General features: G+C 37.8%; 1 protein-coding gene across 5 annotated transcripts in view; it reads right to left on the bottom strand.

Moving 5' to 3' along the window:
- TASP1 (taspase 1) overlaps positions 1-21497 on the bottom strand; it is a 275223-nt gene that overhangs the window by 67972 nt on the left and 185754 nt on the right. The window contains exons 12-14 of one of the 5 annotated variants that reach the window (XR_014314979.1): positions 17362-17442; positions 16680-16838; positions 14803-14987 (exon numbers count right to left, since the gene is read on the bottom strand). The exons of 3 other annotated variants lie outside the window; for them this stretch is intronic. The gene's annotated coding sequence lies outside the window, so the exon portion shown is untranslated. The remainder of the gene's footprint in view (positions 1-14802; positions 14988-16679; positions 16839-17361; positions 17443-21497) is intronic. One more of the 5 variants, XR_014314980.1, reaches the window with a different exon arrangement.

The following is a 21497-nucleotide window of genomic DNA, read 5'->3' as shown; positions in this document are numbered from 1 at the left end:
TCCCAGCTATGATTACATCATTACACCATTCAAAAACCTTCGATGGTTCTCAAGTGCCCATAGAACAATGTCCAAATACCTTAGCCTGGCACCAGTCCTCCTCTCTCTTCCCTACTTTATCTTCCTATTTATTTTTACACACCAAATGCTTTAGCCAAACTGGACTTCCTGTATTCCATTTCTCCAAGATTTCCCCCTGGGCCCACTGTAATGAACTATTCTTCCTGAATCCCTTTCTCCCCATGAACAGAATTTATCTTCAGTGCCTTTTATACAGACACAGCTCTCTGGGGTGAGGATATCTCACCTTTAAAGCACCTTTAGGGACTAATGAAATGCATCCACTTATTCACTGCCTTCTCCTATCCCCAAACTCCTCAACACACCACATGCATACATACACGCACATATACGCACATATCTTCCCACTTACACCACTGCAGTGTGGCCCTGAAGATGGCAAGACAGGATATTAATGCAGAGAAGGGAGATGGGGCTCCCAAGGCAACATGGAAGCTACATCAGGACTCCTCACTCTCAGTATGCATCCATTCAATAATTTAATGAAACAATGATTAGTTATATTTGAAGATTTCCAATTTTTCATGGAAAGTACTCAGATTTCATATTATCATTGTGATACTTAAAAGAAAATACTCACACAGAAGGCCTTGTTTTGAGTCTTAGGGTAGCAACCATGCATTCTTAAGAAAGACATTTTTTTTCCCCAAAATCTATGCTTCAGCTTCTTAAATTATAAATTATGGATATTAAAAGATATTTTTTTCTGGTTGTTTTAAGGACTGAATTATACATATGAACTCTGCAACCTCTTAAGAGCTATCAAAACATTTGGTGGTAGTAACAGTGATGGTAGGAAGACACTTCAGCATTTTGCTGGTTCTCCAAAACTGTGATGTTGAACAAGATCTATTACTGTACCTATTTGGTTAACCTTTCACAATAGCCAGAACCAGTGTTCAACTAACATTCAGTAGTGGTGATAGGGTATCAATTTTCCAAGTCAAAATGTTAAACAGTTTCTGTATATAAGGAAACACTATTTATTATTCTTCCCAATAAGAAAAGAAAAATTAACATGGAGTAACATTTTAGGCACTGTGTTAGGTTCTTTCACACCCATCTAGGTAATCTGGCATAAAAAATAATAAAATAAGGGGTGCCTGGGTGGCTCAGTTAGTTAAGTGACTGCCTTCGGTTCAGGTCATGATGTTGGGGTCCCAGGATCAAGTCTCACATCAAGCTCCCTGCTGAGCAGGGAATCTGCTTCTTCCTCTGATCCTTCTCCCTCTCATGGTCTCTCTCTCTCTCTCATTCTCTCTCTCAAATAAATAAAATCTTAAAAAAAAATTAAGACAAACCAAAGTTCCATTAATACATATGTAAGAAGTTTCATAAAATATCTAAAGAAGATTAATAAAGACATAATAAAAATTAAGCTTCATTCACCCTAAAAAAAAATGTCCCTAACAGATTGCTTAAATATCCAAGTCTAAAACTGTTACGGAATGAAATTATAATTATAGATGGTAAGAGAAATAGTTACTGTGATCAAATGTATATAATCTGAATATTCATTTAAATTGTAAATCCATACTGTAAAAAAGGAGACACTTCCTAAATTTGTGCCATAATTTCTAAGAATGAAGAATTTGAAGAATTTGAAAGGAAAATCACTGTAAGTATTAAAGTAGAGAATTTAATGGGAAAATGAATCCATAGACTATTGACTGCTAGTACCAGAATCTTAATTAGCATGATCTTTAGTAAAAAGGAGGATTTGAGCAAGCTGGTGCAACCTCTCTGGAAAACAGCATGGAGGTTCCTCAAAATGTTGAAAATAGAACTGCCCTATGACCCAGCAATTGCACTATTGGGTATTTACCCTAAAGATACAAACGTAGTGATCCAAAGGGGCACGTGTACTCAAATGTTTATAGCAGCAATGTCCACAACAGCCAAACTATGGAAAGAACCTAGATGTCCATCAACAGATGAATGGATCAAGAAGATGTGGTATATATACACAATGGAATACTATGCAGCCATCAAAAGAAACGAAATCTTGCCATTTGCGACAACATGGATGGAACTAGAGCGTATCATGCTTAGCGAAATAAGTCAAGCGGAAAAAGACAACTATCATATGATCTCCCTGATATGAGGAAGTGGTGATGCAACATGGGGGCTTAAGTGGGTACGAGAAGAATAAATGAAAGAAGATGGGATTGGGAGGGAGACAAACCATAAGTTACTCTTAATCTCACAAAACAAACTGAGGGTTGCTGGGGGGAGGGGGTTTGAGAGAAGGGGGTGGTATTATGGACATTGGGGAGGGTATGTGTTTTGGTGAGTGCTGTGAAGTGTGTAAACCTGGTGATTCACAGACCTGTACCCCTGGGGATAAAAATATATGTTTATAAAAAATAAAAAAATTATATTTAAAAAAAAAAGGAGGATTTGATGGCTCATAAAATCCAATGGCAGGGATGTGATGGGTGTTTCAGTAACAGTTGGAAATTCCTCTCTATGGACAGTAATGCCTACCAACAGTTCCAGAACTATATTCCTGACAAATTTCACCACCACAGACTTCCTCTTTTTCAGTTTTAACATTCTCAGGGAGCATCAGTTAGATTTAGGAAAATTTAAAAACTTGACAGTCTAATAGGCTGGATTATTTTTAGTTTTAGAGATTCATATCTGCCCACAGCAGCAACCAGCCATTACCTGATGCCAGCAAGACAAAACACTAACGCTCCTTTTGTAAAACCTGGCACAATGCTTCCTCTTTAACATGTGAGAACTTATCAAGAGAGTGATTCTATAGCCCGAAGGCAGCTGTTAGGGGTCCACTATCTTTTAACAAAGAACCTCTGTCTTTCAAATCCATTTCTGCACATTGCTGTCTTCTTTTTAAAGTCTATATGCCAAATCACTTGAATGTCATTTTCTTTTGGAGAAATTACACATATCAAGAAAAAGAAATAGAGAGAAAAAAAGAGAGACAAAGACGGTGGTTTGAAGTCTGATGAACAAGGAAATGAAGGGATGGGGAATAATGAATGTTCCATACCGCAAACAGAAACCTCTAACTCCAAAAGAACAAGAGAGATTATTATAAATAATCTTCAAACACAGAAATAGGATAATAACTTATACTTCTTGGAAGACCAAGGACCTCTTTCCTAAAAATACACTTGAGTTAGTTAATCTTTCCTGGATGTGAAGTATAAGCAGAATGACATGAAAAGTACATAACATAATGAGAGGAGCCAATCACAATGTTCAGAAGCATTACCTCCATTTACAAAGTGCCACTACATTTTTTTTTATTTTTAATTTTTTATAAACATATAATATATTTTTATCCCCAGGGGTACAGGTCTGTGAATCACCAGGTTTAAACACTTCACAAAATTGCCACTACATTTTGCCTTTGAAAAGAAGTCTATAACTTTGCCACAATCATCCTATTAGATGTATATTAACTGCATCCTATCATTTCCTGCTCTCTTAAAAATCCTAATGTAATGATTATTACTTTATTCATCTGACAGATGAAAAACCAAGCCAAAAAAGAAAGAATCTGAAGCACAGGGAGGTGAATGACGGGCTTTCAGAAACACAAAAAGGAAGTAAGGATCAGGATACTAACCCACTGACCCAGATCCTTTAACTACAAACCCTGAGGACTCCCCCTGTTGCATCTCTACCACAACTCATGGGAATCATGATCATTCATGGTTTTCTGGTGATTTTTAAACATAGTTTTAAAGACCCCAATTTACCTCTTTAAAAAAAAAAAGATTTTATTTATTTATTTGGGAGAGAGAGAAAGAGAGCCCAAGCAGGGGGAGGGACCAAGGGACAAGCAGACTCCCCACTGAGCAGGGAGCCTTAGGATCATGACCTGAGCCGGAAGCAGATGTCTAACCAACTGAGCCACCCAGGCACCCCTAACTCTTTTAAGAGAAGAGTTGAGTGTGACCAATAGCCCTTTTGAAATCCCTTACTTCCATAATTTGAAAGAAAAAGTTAACTTGTTTCAGAACAGAAAACTCCAAACTATAATCAGAACCTAAACATATCAGAGACGGTCTATGGATAAATTTATTAACTCTACCATAAATGTAACAAGTAAGAAACCAAAATGAGTCCATTAAAGCTTCTGTTTCCTAGTTTAACCAATCACAGAATACCCACCTAATATGCCCTAGAAACGACAAGAGTTGGTTGTTGTTTTTTTTTTTTTTAAGTCTGACACAGGGTCAGCTAAGGAGAAAAGACAATACACTTCTAAAATCATACTGGCAGTTATAAAATAAATAAATCATGGAAATATAATGTGCAACATGTTGACTACAGTTGATAACACTGTATTGTATATTTGTAAGTTGCCAAGAGGCCTTAAAAGAAAAAAAAATGCAATTATATGTCGGGGTCATGCCCCCAAGATGGCGCCGGTCGTGCCCCTAAGATGGCACCGGCTACATAGCCTGAGCAGCACGGACAGCCTAAAAAACATCCGCCCTGGCCACACGTGACCTCGTGCTTGTCACATGAACACCATATGCCACCACTGCCTACAAGCCCCAGATACCTCCTGTTCACGTGAACACCTCTGTGATTGGCTGTTATGCCCTATATAAGGCAAGGGAACTTCCCCGCAGGGGAAGGAGAAAGAAAGAGAGGAGAAAGATTGACCATGGGAAGATAGACGTTAACTAGACTTATTGTAGTCATTATTTTGTAACATATATAATCAAATCAGTATGTTGTACACTCAAAACTGATGTTATATGCCAATTATACTTCATTAAAAAATCATAAAGCAGTTTAAGAAGGATCAGTAGTTATCTTTCTTTCCTGAATATTCCAGCCAAGCATTCTATCTGCTAGTGGAGATATCCAGAATTCCAACAAAGCACCCTACACAGCAATGACAGCATGAGAAATGTGAATCCCTGACAGAAAGCAAGTGAGAATGGCGCACCGACAACTAGAAGATTCACTGAAGGGGAAACAAAATTTTCCAGTTTTCCAACCTGGCACATTCCATGTTAACTTTAACAAGTAGGAAAAGGATTCTCTACCCTCAGACTCTAACAGATCACCCCAAGCTCCTGGGAAATACAGAGAACACCTCTGCTCCACAGTTAGTTACCATCTAACTTCCTTCTCCAGGAGTGTCAAAAGGCAGAAAAGGTCAAAATGGTGATAGTGGTGGAAGAGAGGGATCCAGACTGGGCAACCTGTCCCCAGTGGGGGTAGGGTGTGGTGGTATAAACTCATAATTGCTTATTAATACTAGATTAATGCAAATTTGAGGAGTATAACATTCATTCAACAAATATTTCATATTTCATAAATATTCACTTTTTTAAAAAAATTAAGAATAAACTCTGTGTCAAGCACTGTATGGAGCCCTGGGTATAGACTGATTAAGGCAAAATCTGTGTGTTCAAGTGCTATGGTCTGAATGTTTGTATCCTTCCAAATTCATATATGGAAAATGCCCAATGTGATGGTGTTAGAAGATGGGGCCTTTAGGAAATTATCAGTCTCCTTACAAAAGCAGCTCAAGAAAGCTCCCTTGCCCTTTCTGCCATGTTAGCTTATAATGAGAAGTATGCAATCCAGAAGAGTGCTCTCACCTGACCATGCTGGCACCCTGATCTTGGATTTCCAGCATCCAGAACTGTGAGAAATTAAGTTTCTATTGTGAATAAGCTACCCAATCTGTGGTATTTTGTTCTAGAACCCCAAATGGACTATGACATGATAGACAATATACAGTATCATCAGAAAGGGAACTCGGGGAGCCTGGGTGGCTCAGTGGGTTAAAGCCTCTGCCTCTGGCTCAAGTCATGATCCCAGGGACCTGGGATGGAGCCCCGCATCGGGCTCTCTGCCTAGCAGGGAGCCTGCTTCCTCCTCCCTCTCTCTCTGCCTGCCTCTATGCCTACTTGTGATCTCTGCCTGTCAAATAAAATAAATAAAAACATAAAATCTTAAAAAAAAAAAAAAAAGGAACTCAAGCAACATAGGGAGATACAGTGCTAAGCTGGGTTTAGAGGGAGAGAGCATTTTAATCAGGATGGTCAGGGACAGCTTCCCTGATGGTGACACTCGAGGAGAAAAATCCAAGCAAGTGAGAGAACAGCAATTCAGGTATTGGGTCAGGTATTGGGGTCTTGATAATTATTTATTTTGCTGCTGGCAGGTCAAGTGGCAGAGTTTCTAGCAGATAATGTCTTAGGTGCTATTGTCTACCTCAGATGTAGTGCCTGCAGGTGGAACAGCTATCTTATGGTCATGAAGAAAAAAGCCACCCAGTAAAGATTACCAAGAGCCTAGGCTACTGACACACTGTGTAGCTGCTGTGCCAGCTTTGGACTGCTTTCAGACTTCTTACATGAGAAAAGGAAAGCCCTCATTTTGTTAAGCCCCTGCAGCTGGGTTTCTGCCACGTTAGTTGAACATAATCCCAAACCAAAATGTTCCTTTATCCATTTTTCTGACAGGTTCTGTTAGGTTTTTTTCCTCCCCCTTACTCATTTGCTAAACTCTTTATGTGTTAAGGCAATAAGTATTTGGTCATGTATGTCGTAAATATTTTCTCTCAGTTTGTTATATATATTCTGATTTTGCCTATGACTTTTTTTGTAATAGAGAAATTTTTAGTGCTTATGTGTTCAAATTTATCAACTGTTTGCCTTTACAGCTTCTGTGCTGGAAGTTTTTCTCTAATCCAAAATTACGAAAGTAAGCAGTCCATTTTTTACTATTAGTGCTTTTATAATTTGTTTTTACATTTAAAACTTTAATCCACCTAGAATTAATTTTGGTATAAGGACAACAGTGGAGACTCTGCTTTATCACTGTTTTCCATAAGTGGTCAACAAATTGCCCAACATAAATTTGTTGGAAAATTCATCTCTTATCCACTGATTTGAAATGCATTTTTATCACACATTATATACCCATATTTTTTTGTATCTATGTCTAGATTATCCTCTTCCATTGATGAAACTATTCCCATACAAATCCCAAATGGCTTTAAATATTGTAGCTTTATAATATATTCTAACTGACTGGGCCCGTTTCCTCTCATTATTCATTATTTTCACAATATTCTTTGTTACTTTCATGTGATCTTTCCATACGATATTAAGAATAACCTTGCTTATATTTTTACCTCTCATTCTCACTGGCATTTTCATGTGAACATAATTTAATAAAATTGTGATTTTGCATAACACTTAGTTGTCTTGGTAAATTTTTCCAAGGAAAGCCTAAAGATGGAGATAGTTATATTCCTGAGACCTCCAAATGGTGGAGCCATGTGAATTTTTTGACAACGAAATATGCCATGGCATCCCTAAAATAAAATCTGCAAGCATGCCTCTATGTAGTTTAAAAGGATCAAATAAGTATTTTTCTAGAATATCTTCTAAGATGTTAGTATAAAAAATATATTTTTTTTCTTCATGGTCAGTTCTTTTTTTTGGGGGGGGGGGGGAGAAGGAGAAAGAGAGCATGAGAGAGAGCAGTCAACAGGAGAAGCAGGAGCCCAATGTAGGACTCAATCATGGATCATGACCTGAGCTAAAGGCAGTCGCTTAACCAACTGAGCCACTCAGGCATCCCAGTTCTATCTCTTCTTACCCATCTTACCTGATTAACCACAGTCTGTAGTCACCGTCCATAATATTCTCAAATCAAGAAAATCATTCTTAACAACCTCAGCCTACTCACAAAACAAGACAAAGCCAAAACTAAACCTCTCAGTTCAAAGAGAGGTTGGACAGCAAGTCATCTATGAGTGAAGTAAAAACACTGAATTGGCTAATATTTCGTTCAACTAATCAATTTTAAGTAACCCTAAGTGTTTGAAATATGAAAAAAAGTTATCTGGGTAGACAAGGTTATTGCTCATTGAATCCTAGATTCCATCCCTGCTAACTATCTTATGGTATTTACCATATTGTCCAAGGGACCAATGTTAACAAGCAATGTAATTTGCTTCAGGATGGCTATGCTAGTATTTATCTTGACTTAGTCAACAAAATCAATATGATTGAATAATGCAGATAAGCATCTGGGAGTTCAACAGACTTGTCTCCACCAATTACTGACTGCACAAAGACCTGTAAAGGACGTCTGACATTTAGGAAGAGTTTATACCCATCTGTTGCTGTTCATTGTTTTGGCTGTTCATTCTGCTTGGGTTTTTCCTTCTCAAGTTGTTTCAGTATGTCCTTTGAACAAACTTTCTTCACTTTTTACTTGGTAAGGATGGGTCCTGCTTATTGTGTAGAAGTACGGGACATCGAGGCTTACCATCATGCTTTTCATTCAAACGTAGGGTCAGTTTAATATAACACCTACAGTGTGTGCTCTTGTGCACTTTGCTTTTAAGGCAATAAATAAATCTATTGTACTGGCGCAAAACTGAATTCATATAGCCTGTCTGGAAAGCCTGATAAAATGGTGTGATTTTTGTGATGTAATAAGAAATACATATTTTGGTCTTTGTCCATAGTTCCTGATACACAGGGCCTAAAAACCACATAATTTCCTATACAAGAGCCATTGGAACATTTATTGTTATAATATTTAGTTTTGTTTCTGATTCCTGAAATAAAAGTAAAATGGGTATCTCTTGTAATTTATAACAAGCCCCTTTCAACTACACCTGAGTTTATGTAAATGAGGTAACTTCTGAAAGACCCTAGGTAACCTAAGGATGGGGGCTAGCTATCAAGGGAACCAACCAAGTGATTACAGAGGATTGAAACTTTGGTCCCAACACATTTGACCTCAGGGTAGAAGGAGGAGTTAGAGGTTGAACTAACTGCCAAGGGCCTATAATTTAATCAATCATGACTATGTAATGAAGCCTCAATTAAGACCTAAAAAGATAGGGCTTGGAGAGCTTCCAGGTTAGTGGATTCAGTGATGAGAGAAAAACTCTCTAAAAGGCCTGATAGACAAGAGGAGCCATTTTAGATTTCTTTCTAAAGTAGTCAACAATACTGTGTATCAACTTTTTTCAAATCAAAAGTGTTTTATGACCCACCACACATGCACTGTAATCTGCTTTGTGAATGAGTAACCCAAAGGAAAATCATCTTATCCTTCAAATATTAATCAATTCTCCTACTCTCTCCTCCATTCCTTTGATAAAACTCAAGATTCTTACCTAAATGCTAATCTATAATCTTTTGAACTTTTATAAGATGTAAAAAAGTATACAACCCTGTAAAAACTGTTCATTCTTGGGAACACTTTCTTCCCTTTGAAGAGCATGTTTCCCAAGCAGCTGTTGCAATCTGGGCTTAAATAAAATGCTCTTTCTTACTTTAGGAGATTTTAAAAGATTTGTTTATTTTGTGTTGACAACAGGGAGAGCACTGAGGCCAGAGAAGGCACAGCAGCTCCGAACCCCTTCCTACACACCTTGCCCTATGCATCTCTTCCATCTGGTGGTTCTGTTATCCTTTTTTGAAAAACTAGTAGCCTCATAAGAAAACTGTCTTCCTGAGTTCTGTGAACCACTCCAGCAAATTAATTAAACCCAAGGAGGGGGTCGTGTTAACCTCCAATTTATATCCACAGCACAGAAGACAATCTGGGTTTGTGAGAGTGGCATCTGGACTTGGGGTAGATGATAATGCAATCCTGTGAAATCCTGAGCCCTTATCTTGTGGGATCTGATGGTATCTGCAAGTAGATAATGTCAGAAGTGGGTTCAATTGTAGGACACCCAATTGACTGAAATCAGAGCATCAGAGAATGTGATGTGGGAAACCCCCTACATACATTTGGTGACCACAAGTGTTAAAGTGAGGTACTGAAAGAAGAAACACAGGAGTATTTTTCCTTAGCAAATGGTGATTGCTGAGACTGAGATTTCTGTAGGTTTCTGCATACTCCAATATTTTTTACCTTTATTAGTCTATTGAGAGGCATATAGTTAAGTAATTACAAATGCAAGTTTCTATCAGTGCTTGAGCTTACAACTCTGGTTCTAGAAACACTGCATTGTTACACTGTGAACTTTAAATGAATCTGTCCTGTACCCATGGACAGTGAGTTAACATACCGTGAACATCTAATAGTGCAGACACCCATTAATGCAGAAGGACATAACACAAAGGGCTAGCTTGCAATAAGACAAAGTATCAACACAATAATATGTGGAGTTTTGTATCTCACTTAAATGTTATTCTCTATATTTAGTGAAGTCATTGAATTCATTAAATACATGTTCTGTACAGCATTCTATCAAGCAGGTATGCAAACACAAACAAAAAAGTTTGTCTCTGAAAAATGTATAATCCTGTTGGTAAGACACAATTTACTTAGCTAAAAGCTAGTGAACAGCATATAATAATGTGGATTAAATGTTTATATATACAAACTCATCTTTGCAAATACTTACACACATACTATAAGTATGTATGTATATCCCACTAGAATGTAAAAGCAATATGCATAGATGGAACATACATATATAAAACCACTTGTTTGCCAGCCACTGTTAGAATAGTGTCTGATACATAACAGGTGATCAATAAATATCTATTAGACGAGAGGGTGCCTGGGTGGCTCAGTCAGTTAAGCGGTTGCCTTCAGTGCAGGTCATGATCCCAGGATCCTGAAATCAAGATCCACATCGGGCTCCCTGTTCAGCAGAGAATCTAATCCTCCCTCCCCCTGTTCTTGTGCTCTCTCTTGCTCTCTCTCTCTCAAATAAGTAAATAAATTTTTTTAAAAATATATCTATTAGATAAATTAATGGATAGCCCATTAGTGGGCCTTATGTTAAGTGTTTTAAGACTTGAGAAGGGCATACTTACTAGAAAGTTCTAGAATGAGTAGTCACAACTCTTGACTACACAAGATGAACCTTGAGAAAAGTCATACAAAAGAGCAAAAAGTACTCAGAATATGGTGAGTACTTAATACCCACTAGATGATCTAAACCTAGAGAAGGATTAAAAGGCTACTTGAGTGTGGACATGTGGAGGGATGCTGTCCCAGGCACAGGCAACACTGGGAAAAGAGACAACTGAGTCTGGACACATAGAAATTTTAAGGATTAATGAGAGGAGCCAAGAAGAGAAAGGACAGGAGTAGAGTCTGGAGATCCACGGTCCAAGAGTATAAAGAATGTCTATGGTGATGTTCACAGTGGGAGAAATGACACGAGAACAAACAAATCAAACTGCCTAAACTAAAAAGATCAGAGGGGAATGGCAAGGAACCAGTGGTCCATAAATGATCAACTTGCAGAGGAAGAAACAGACCTGAGGGATCTTGTGATGAAAGGGAAGAATGAGATGAAGTGATAAGAGACAGCAATCAGTAATCAAGAAGTTAGCACCATCTCCAACATCTGCTTCGCGAGGTGGTAACAGTGGTCACATTAAACCAAGGATTTAACTTCCTAATAGAGCCCCAATAATATTTTTAGTTATTTCAAAAAGTCAAGCAAGAACTGCTAGACCCCAGAGCTCCCACAGTCAGAGTGGCAAGGCACTCTATTCTTGCTGGGACTGTCACACACATAAATTGGGTTAAGGAAAATAGAAAAGCTATATTGAAAAGCTATACTGAAAGGGAAGGGGGGTGCAGCAAAAGGTGACCAATCATCTGTAAGAGTGTGTGAATATCATCATTACTTTTCCTTCATTTACCTTTAATTACATATTCAACCCAGTTCTAAGTGCTGGATTACATTGGTAAACAAGATACACTTGGTCTTAGCTCACAGGGAGGTTACATTCTAATGGGGGAAATAGCCAAACAAGAAAATACACGCACACATTATTTATAATTGTGACAGATCCACAGTGGAAACAAATAGGGGGCTAAGAAGCAGACTAATGGGGGCGGGTAAGACCCACTGTTCACAGGCATCTGTGAGTAGGTGGCATTTTAATTTTGACTAAAACATGAGAAAGGAACCAGATGAAGATTGGAAAGGGGAACATTCCAAACAGCAAATAGCACAGGCCAATGCCCTGAAGTGTGAAAGCCTGGGAATTTGTTATTTAAAAAAAAAAAAAAAAAGATAAATATATAAATAAAATAATGAGCAAGGGAGGAGCATGACCAAGTATGAAGTTGAGGTAAGGGAACAAGCAGGAATTAAATTAGAAATGCCATGAGGTAATGTCTGCATTTTATCCTCATTATAGTGGAGGGTCATCAAAGCAATAGAAAAGGAACTGACAGGCTGCTATGTGGAGAATAGACTGGGTTGAGGGTAGTTGTCACAGGAAAAGGCAGGAAGACTGCTGAGGATGTTTCTACAGTAATCCAGATAAGATTTCCGCAGTGAGTGTGAGAGTTATCCCCATGTCCCCTGGACAGTCTCCTTTGCCAAGGGCCAGCAAGGTGGCAAATGGACCACACCCCTCACTGCCATACTGAGTACATGCTTCAGCAGACACTGCTTAGAGTAGAAGTGGGACAAGAAGAAATTCCACTGGGGACTGACAGCAGGTGCTCTGCCAAGGAGAGCATTTGGGTCACTGCTCTCCATTAGGAGGCCCATGTACCACACTAGAATGTGGGTATGCAGTCACACACCTAGACCTGTCATTTTAATCAGGTTATTTACATGTCCCTTCATCATTATGTAAGATCCACTGTTGGACCCTGAGGACAGCTGTCAGAATCCTGGGCACAGCGAGGTCTGTCGTTTCCTGTGAAATCCTTTCCCTGGTCTACTGCTCCAACTTCTTTCCCCATGTGGGTCCATCATGGCCTTGTTCATCTCTGGAATTCCCTTCCTGTCCTAATTCAGCAGAGCTCTAATTTGTTAACTATAGGGTGTTGAGGAGGATCTATTTTTCAACTTGTCATTCTTCACTAAATAAAGCCTTAGAACTTTTTCTTTTCATCTTCATTGTAGAATTTCAGTTGCAATATTTGATTTAATTGTAGATTTTTATAGTCTACACATGCCTAGAAGCCTTGGGCTGTGGATAACCTTTCACTAAGTCTAATAAATAAAATTTAAAAAGAAACTGCAGAAGTAAACCATAAATGTTTTAAAGACTGTCCAATAGGAAAAATGAGAGCCATGAATTTTTAAATTTTTATCTTGAAGAGTAAGATCTTATCATTCATTACAGAACAGCTAGAAAGAAATCAAAGGTAACCAAAATTTTTTAACTCCTTTCCTTCATTTGTATTTGTAAAAGGATCTATACTAGAATAAATATGTTATCAATGGCACTGAAAGGCCAAATTGATTTGTCAGTCATCTTTGTTTTAACTTACAGAAGAATTGGCAGTAGATGCCAAAGTCAAACAACCGTAAGGAAAAGTAAAATAATAAAATAATAAAATAAAATTAAATTTAAAAGCTTGTAATGCGAGAAGGGACAAAAATAAAAGTAGGCACGTGCTAGGGGGAAAAAAATAAAAAAGGCAATATAACCCATAAGGAAAATTGATTTTTTTGGTCCATAACATACTGAGAAGGATAAAAAGTGAAAATGGGGTTCTGTGAGTTATACCTGATCATTTAGGTAAATAAAATCTGAAAAACAGTATGGTGTACATATAATAGGGTGGCTTTGGGAAGTATCAATCAATAAATAACTCTTTATGTTAAAAAACAACTTTAACATAATTTTTATAAGAAAAAAATAAAAAAACATAAAACCATACTGTAGATCCACCTAAAGGATTTAAATTAATCTAAAATTAAATGCAGAAAAATATTCTACATATTACATATAATAAAGAATATATAAAACTATCACAACTTCATAAATAGCCATTAGTTGTCTAAAATAAAGATGAAATGTCACTTTTAAGAATTTTAGGAACTCCATAAGCATGTTTATCCAGATACACAGGTATATACACACTCACAATTTCATAAAGAAAGTTGCTAGGTTAATAAGCTGAGATAAACACTGAAATGTCACTCTAAGAATCTGGGGAATTCCACAGAAGAAAGATCTATTTTGGACCTGTCTCCCAAAAGGGGATAATTATGAAAGAGCAAAAAGATCCTCCACCCACAAAACTGCCCAACACAGAAATCAAATGTAGCACCATTGTGAAACTCATAAAAAATTCTATATTTGAAGAGGGGATAGAAGGATGTTTTCATTTGTGCATTTTCAATTATGCATTCCCACCAAGACAAACAACTTAATATAGCCTGGTCAGTGGTGATGCACAAAACCTTAATCTAGTGTGCAACCAAAAGGCTAATATTAGAAACAGTGGTGAATCCAAAAAGTTTCAAAACAACACATTTTAGGGCCACTTTTAACATGAGAAAGATCTATGCAGACAGTTGAGTGAGCCATGTTTTGATAGCAAACACCCTGAAGGAAAGAGGGTAATGCCAGTAATTCAAATTTTTCATTTTCATACTTAAGTTTATGCATCAATTTTTGGGCTAAAGAAAAGAAGAATCACTCACTTTCTGTACCCATCTGGCTGGACTCCACCTCAGGACTCCTGAGCCCTGTGGCTGTTTCATGTTCATGTCAGTTAATGCCACCACTCAGCAAAGTCAGTTAATGTCAGTTAATGCTACCACTCAGCAAAAAAACAGATTTCAACATTCAGGTAGACTAGCCAACATACAATATCAGGACCTGTGTATTCAGAAAACCGTGCATTTTCTTTTCATTTTCATTGTGACAAAAGGTTGGCTTGGCTACACTTACTAGGGGTATACAAGGTTTGAAATTTATAATAATGTAAAGAGTTTCATGGAAACAATAAAATACTCACGTCATGCCTGTAGTTAGGTGGTGTCTTTCTTTCTCCTTAGGACTGCCCATAGACTCTTAACCAGATTTGAGTTTCCTATCACCAGACTTGTCCATATGACAGTTCATCCACTGGCCTCCGGAGGTCGCTCTCCATCACTCCTCAAAGATTTATGCTCTTTGATCATCATTTCTCTGACATCCATCCTGCCATAATGTTAGTGATTTCAAAGTATGGAGATTATGCTTCCATCTCTGACCTCTCAATTCCTAGACCTCTTCTCTCCCAAGAATCCTGTCCTTTACTCTATGTCAGCCACTCACTCTATAATACCATATTGTGATTACCAACAACTTCCACCTCTTTTATAAACCTCACTTCTAAGCATCTCACTCCCCCTTTCTAGTGCACACTCTCTAAGACCCAGAATCCAACAATCCTTCAATCTTTCCCTTGCCCACCTCAAATCCTCATTTTGGTCCTTAGGTGGGCTAAAGTCTACAGTCCATCATTATGATTAATTCCCTGCAGAAACTATCAGCTATTTTACCCTACTCTTGACCATCATACTCACCTGGCAAATTCCAATCATTATTAAATCCAACTCCATGCCTACACCCCTAAGCTGAATTTGACTGGAAAATGGCACTACCATGCTAACCACTCATGATCACTAACTCAATTTGGGCCCTCAATGTTGCCCAGAAATCATACATTTCTCATTTCTCCTCAAATTTCCAATATCTCCTCCTCCATCCTAACACTGGAGCTGACCTTGCTTCCCAATTCCCCAAGAAAAACAGAGGTGAGAGAGAAAACCTCCATACATCCTCATCACATCTTTGTGATTTGAATATTACCACAAATGAACTGCCCATGTTCTTCCTAGGTCAATAGCTGTGCCTGTCCATCCCTTCTCACTCATCACTCAAGTGATTCCAGCGTCCCTCTCCATCTGTCCATCACTTTAAATGTCATCTGCAAACTCTTAATTCTCAGGTTTATTTTAGCCCAGGCCTTCTCCCTGAACTAGAGACTTGAATATACAATTGCCTTATTAACATTTCCACCCACATACTTAATAACACTGCCTGGAACTCCTGATCTTCCCCCACAACTTACTCTTTAGGGAGGCATCCCCCTGTCAACAAAAAGAAACTTCATTGTTTCAGTTGTTCAGGCCAAAGTCAAGTCATCTTTGTCTCTCCTTATCTCTTACTCTGTATCAACTGAGTAGCTATTATACTAGCTCTCCCTTCAAAAACTTACGAGAATCCAACCACTTTCCCTTCCACCACCATCACTCTACTCCAAGCCTATCTCTTACCTAATATATTCTGAGAGTATCTGACTGGTCCCCCAGGTTCCACTCCTGCCCTCCATGTCTGTTGTCAGTACTGTAGCCAGAATAACCATGTTAAAATATAAATCAGGTTATGATATTCTTCTTCTTATAAATTTCCATGGGTAAGTTTCTGCATAATGGTCCTTACTACCTCTTCGAGCTCCTCCCTAACCATCTTCCCCCTTGTTCCCTCTGCTCCAGCCACACTGGCCTTCCTGCTATTCTTCAACCTCTACAGACACATTGCTACCTCTTTAGCACATGCTGTTCTGGGATGTTCTTTCCTTCATGGGCCACATGTTTCCATCGCTCACCTCTGAATTTCTGTTCAAATGTCACCTTCGAAGGAGCTCTTCCCTGACCATGCTCAAAACTTCATTTTTCACTGTAGCTCTTATGATTATACAACAGATGAGAAGTTTACCTATTTATTTACTGTTTGCCTGACTTGACAAAATATAAGCTCCATGAGGACATGGATGTCATTTATTCACTGCTATACCCCTTGTGCCTGATGTAATGCTTGAAATATAGTGTATGTTCAAATACTTACTGAATAAAGGAATAAATGCATGTTTTTGGAAGCATCAAGATGGAAGGACTTTTCTGAATCATCTAGGCCAAGGATTGCCAAATTTCTTCTGTAGACAGCCAAATGCTAAACATTTTCAAACTCTGCAGGTCATCTGATCTAAGTCACAACTATCCAACTCTGCCATTGTAATGTAAAAGCAGTAACAATGTGTAAACAAATAAGCATATCTGTGTTTTAATAACATTTTATTTACAAAACCAGGGGGCTAGCAGAATTTGACCTGTGAACCCTGATCTCAATTATTCTGTTGCACTGAGCATTAAGGCCTTAGTCACCAGTTCTGCCAAAATTTATTAAACAGAGTTCATAACTTCTAGAGCTAGGGCCATCTAGACCAACCATCCAATCTAACCCCTTTGGCAGACATATATGCTTACCTAGCATCCATTTTCTCCTTCTTTTTACCTAAAAGAAGCCCATTTCATTGAGGAGACAGCAATGTACACAGCTAAGAACTAAGTTTCTCAGCCTCTCCGTAGCAAGACATGACACTTCTGGCCAATAAGATACACAGAGAAGTCATGTGGAGGGCATTTTAGGAAAAGTCCTTTAAAGAGGGTTGACTGGTGGCAACTTTCCCCCTGCCCCTCTTCCAGTTCTAAATGCAAATGTAATACCCAGGGCGTGGTTAGAGTCACACCTTATAAATTGCAGAGTAGGAGGAGAGGAGTCAGGTACATCGAAGATACAGTGGAGCTCAGGCACAGGTCCTCCAGATGTCCTGTTATAAAAGGAAGAACTAATCTCTGGTTAAGCCATGATAAGTGGCTTTTAAAGAGAGAAAATGAATATTTGGTTAAGCCACTATAAGTAGCTTGTAAAAAAAAGAAAATGAGTCATCCAAGACCCTAAAAGCCAGCCAGACACATAAAAGACACTTGAACTGATCCTGCGACTTCCACTTCAATAGTCTTTCTCTCATGCAACTCCCCACTCAAAGAATAAAAGGTACAACATGCTATTCCATGCAGAACAGATAGCATGTGATTTAGAAAAGCTTTGTTCCTATCAAAAAATGATCATTTCCCAGGCTCAGATAAGTAAGAATTCTGGAGTTTTACCTTGCTTCAGATGTCAGTTCCAAACCACTGACAGCCCCTAAGTTAATCCTTTCACTCACAACCTAAAGAGAAAGACAGATCTTCTATATAACTCTGGTAGAAAAGTCCAGGGAGGGTTTCAGTTTGCCTGATTTGGATTCCACACTTAATCTGGAACTAGCCACCATAGGAGGATTATACTGCTTGACTTAGACTGGGTCACATGCTCACCCCTGTGGCATGGGAAATCGGTCAGCCCCACCCAAGGGGGTCTCATTGGTTCCTCCCAGTAAACAATAGGCTCTGATATCAGAAGACACGGACAGGAGTTTGAAGTGTGTGCCCACACATACACATACACATACACATCACTTTTTGTGCCTGTCCCAGGAAATTAGTAAATGTGGGTTGTAGGCTTAACTCTCTAACTAGATGCAGGTCACCCAGCTGATACATGATCCTTGGCTCTGAGTTTTCCAATCACTTACCAAAAGGAGATGACTCATCCAACATTAGTCTTAAGTATTAAAAGATGGACTTAAACACGATATTGGGAAAAATCTTGGAAAAGTATGAAGTGCTATATAATTATGTAGGATTATTATAAGTGAATAAATACAACTGATATAAAAGAAAATAAGAGACTCTTTCCTACCTCATCCAAACCTATAAAAATCTTTAACACATCCTTTACAATGATGAGTACCACAGAGGGCCTCATATTGCAGTTAGCCCAGACCACAAAGATAGGAAGTCTTGTGCACCACCTTCCTGGGACTACTAACAGGCCCATAGTGTTCCTCTCAAAAATGACTTGCCTCATTCAATTCCCATATTCTCATAACCTCCTCTATTCTCATATTCTCATATTCACCTCACTCTGTTGATCATTAAAATCCAAAATAAAAAAAATTTAGGTATCCATATACATACTGTTTCAAACTTTAAATGCCTTAGATGAATTGACATACTCATTTGCTGTAGCCACAGCAAATAGCAAAAGACTGAAACAATCTAAACGTCCACTAAAAAGAGGCTATATAATAAAGTTGTGCCACATCCATATAATGGAATAGTATATAGCTGTTAAGAATAAAGAAACTCTAAATGCACTAACTCAGATAGGATTACCTAGATACATTCAGTGAAAAAAGCTAAGCGAAAGATTGGTATATAGTTATACTGCTACCATTTGTGTAAAAGGCAAGAAAAGAACACACACCATGATGCCAGGCATAAAGGCATGGGATCTCTTGGGACGAATACAAAGAAACAAATTACCTTGGTTTTCACTAGAAAGATGAGCTGGGTTTGCTGAAGAACAGAGTATGGGAGAGACTTTTTAATCTTTTGTATCTTTTGAATTTTGCATCATGTGACTACATTAACTTTGTACCAGACAGACAGACTGAGAACACAATACGGCATAAACCTATGGAAGGACAAAGACACCACCAGGTCATACAGGTCTCTAATAATAATTAAGCACAGACGTTGAAGCATTTGGCTGCCAGAATAATCAACCCTAAGTTTAACACAGTAGTTGTGTTAACATATTAGGGTGGTGCTTGGAATATAACAACCAACCTGCCTCCCCTATCAACTTCATGAAACACATGGTCACCTAACACTTGAGCAAACACATGCTTCTGTTAGCAAGAACAGAGGATGAACTAACCAGTTAGGTATTCAAACAAGAGCATCCTCCCATCTGTGTAAGTATGTATGTATGTATTTTGGTGTGCACACACATGTAAACACACACACACACACACACACACACACACAAAAGTATCACAAATAAATGAGTAGACAGATTTTTAATACATTTTCCATTTCACAAATACTTGCTAAGGATACATAAGGAACAGTTATGAGTGTTTTCAGCAACAACTACCAGAAACACAGACCTAGTGTGTACCTTAACAAATTGGAGTTTACTTTTCCCAGCTAACAAGTAGTCTGGAAGAAAGTGGCTTCTGCATTTGTGGTAGCATGTGTATAGTGTCAAGGCCATTATTTCTGTGAGTCTCCTATCCATTCCCGTATGGCAACAAGATGGTTACTCTTACCCCAGGCATCACATCCATATTCAGGATAGGGAGAAGGTAAAGGAGGTGATGTCATCACTTTTAATCAAGAAAAGAAAAGACTGTCCCAGAAACCCTCAAGCTGACTCTTTAATTGTACCTCGTTAGCCTGACCTATATTGTATGGCTTTTCTGAAAAAGAGTCCTAAAACATAAATATTTAATTTTTACAGTATATTCAAGGCATGCAATGGCAAAATAAGTTCAGAATGACTACTGAACGAACCAGCCCAGAGTGTATGCTACAAGTACTCTGATAGGCTGTAAAAGTTGGCGTGTAGGGGTGCTAAGTGTGACCCTAACAGTTTATATGCTTTATTGTCTGCTTTCAGAATATTTTAAAATATGACAGTATGATGGATTTTAGATTGGATACACAAGGTGACAAGTAAAAATACTGAAGACTTTTCATATATCCCAAAATAAAAAATTAATGTACAAGTTATATATCTATATTTATGTGCCTTATTAGAGGCAACTGACCTGCCAAATAAATGCACATCCAAAAGTTATACACATTTTCTTTCTGTATATTTCTCCTTAAAAGTAAGTTTTCATTTGTTTAATGAATTATGTTATAATTGCAATTAATTTCTCAGGATCTATAGACAAGTTCTATTCCCTCCAATTTGTTAAAGACGAAAGTTCTGTTATAACTTAAGTCACAAAGAATTGTTAATTTTATTATAAACTTTTCTGAAAAGAACATCAGTTACCCTATAGTGTCACAACCAGTCTGCAGTGCAAAAGCATTACATACACACAAATATTTTTTCTTGAGCCATTTGCAGGTAAATTTCAAACATTATAAGCCTTTTTCCTAAATACTATGTAAAAGACCCCCCAATGAAAGACATTCTCTTACTAACTAGAATACTGTTATGTTTAAGACTATTAATGATTCTAATTAGCAAGACTATAAATTGGTAATTTTATGAATAATAAGTATTATCACTAAATCTGTTAAAACTTCTCCAAATATCTCCCCAAATATTTTTTAATCAAAGGCTAATCATAACTGTTTTTGTTTCAAGTGCCATATTTTCAAAATTATTCATCCAAAGGTAGTTAATTTTTACCTCTATCATTGTTATTGGCTGTCAGATGACTGGTATGTGGGTTGGAGTCTTTAAAAAGGGCTTTTATATGTATAACATAGTCCCCTGTTTTGCCTTTTTGTATCTAAATGATTACAGAATACAACAAGAAATTCTTGAGAACATTGTATTTTATAGGAAGAAAAGAAAAGTAGGGAAGGAAGACAGGGAGGATTATTTTTGACCTAAAAAAAAGAATGGAAATCACAAACTCAAATAATAGGGACTGCTACTGAAGTGTGTTAAATAAACATAAATCTGCTACTTTAATCAAACAAAGAAAATACTCTGAGCTTACCCAATTTGAAACTGAAAATGAATCCAGAAGCAAGGTAATACAGCAGAAAATCAGCAGTGTCATTGAGCCTCAGACAGACTGTAAGAAGAGCTCCACATAAGCTTCCCACAATTAATGCTAATAAATGAATTGAGTTCTACCACATTCACAAAAGATTGAGAATAATGTTGTTTACATACACTCTATTCTTCCCTCATATATATGTGATTTTCACAGATTCTAAAATCATAGTTTCTCTCAAATATCTGATG

Source organism: Mustela nivalis (genome assembly GCF_964662115.1).
Source record: "Mustela nivalis genome assembly, chromosome: 8".
Lineage (NCBI taxonomy): Eukaryota > Metazoa > Chordata > Mammalia > Carnivora > Mustelidae > Mustela > Mustela nivalis.
The sequence above is the reverse complement of the archived record's forward strand: the minus strand, read 5'-3'. Positions and strand labels throughout refer to the sequence as shown.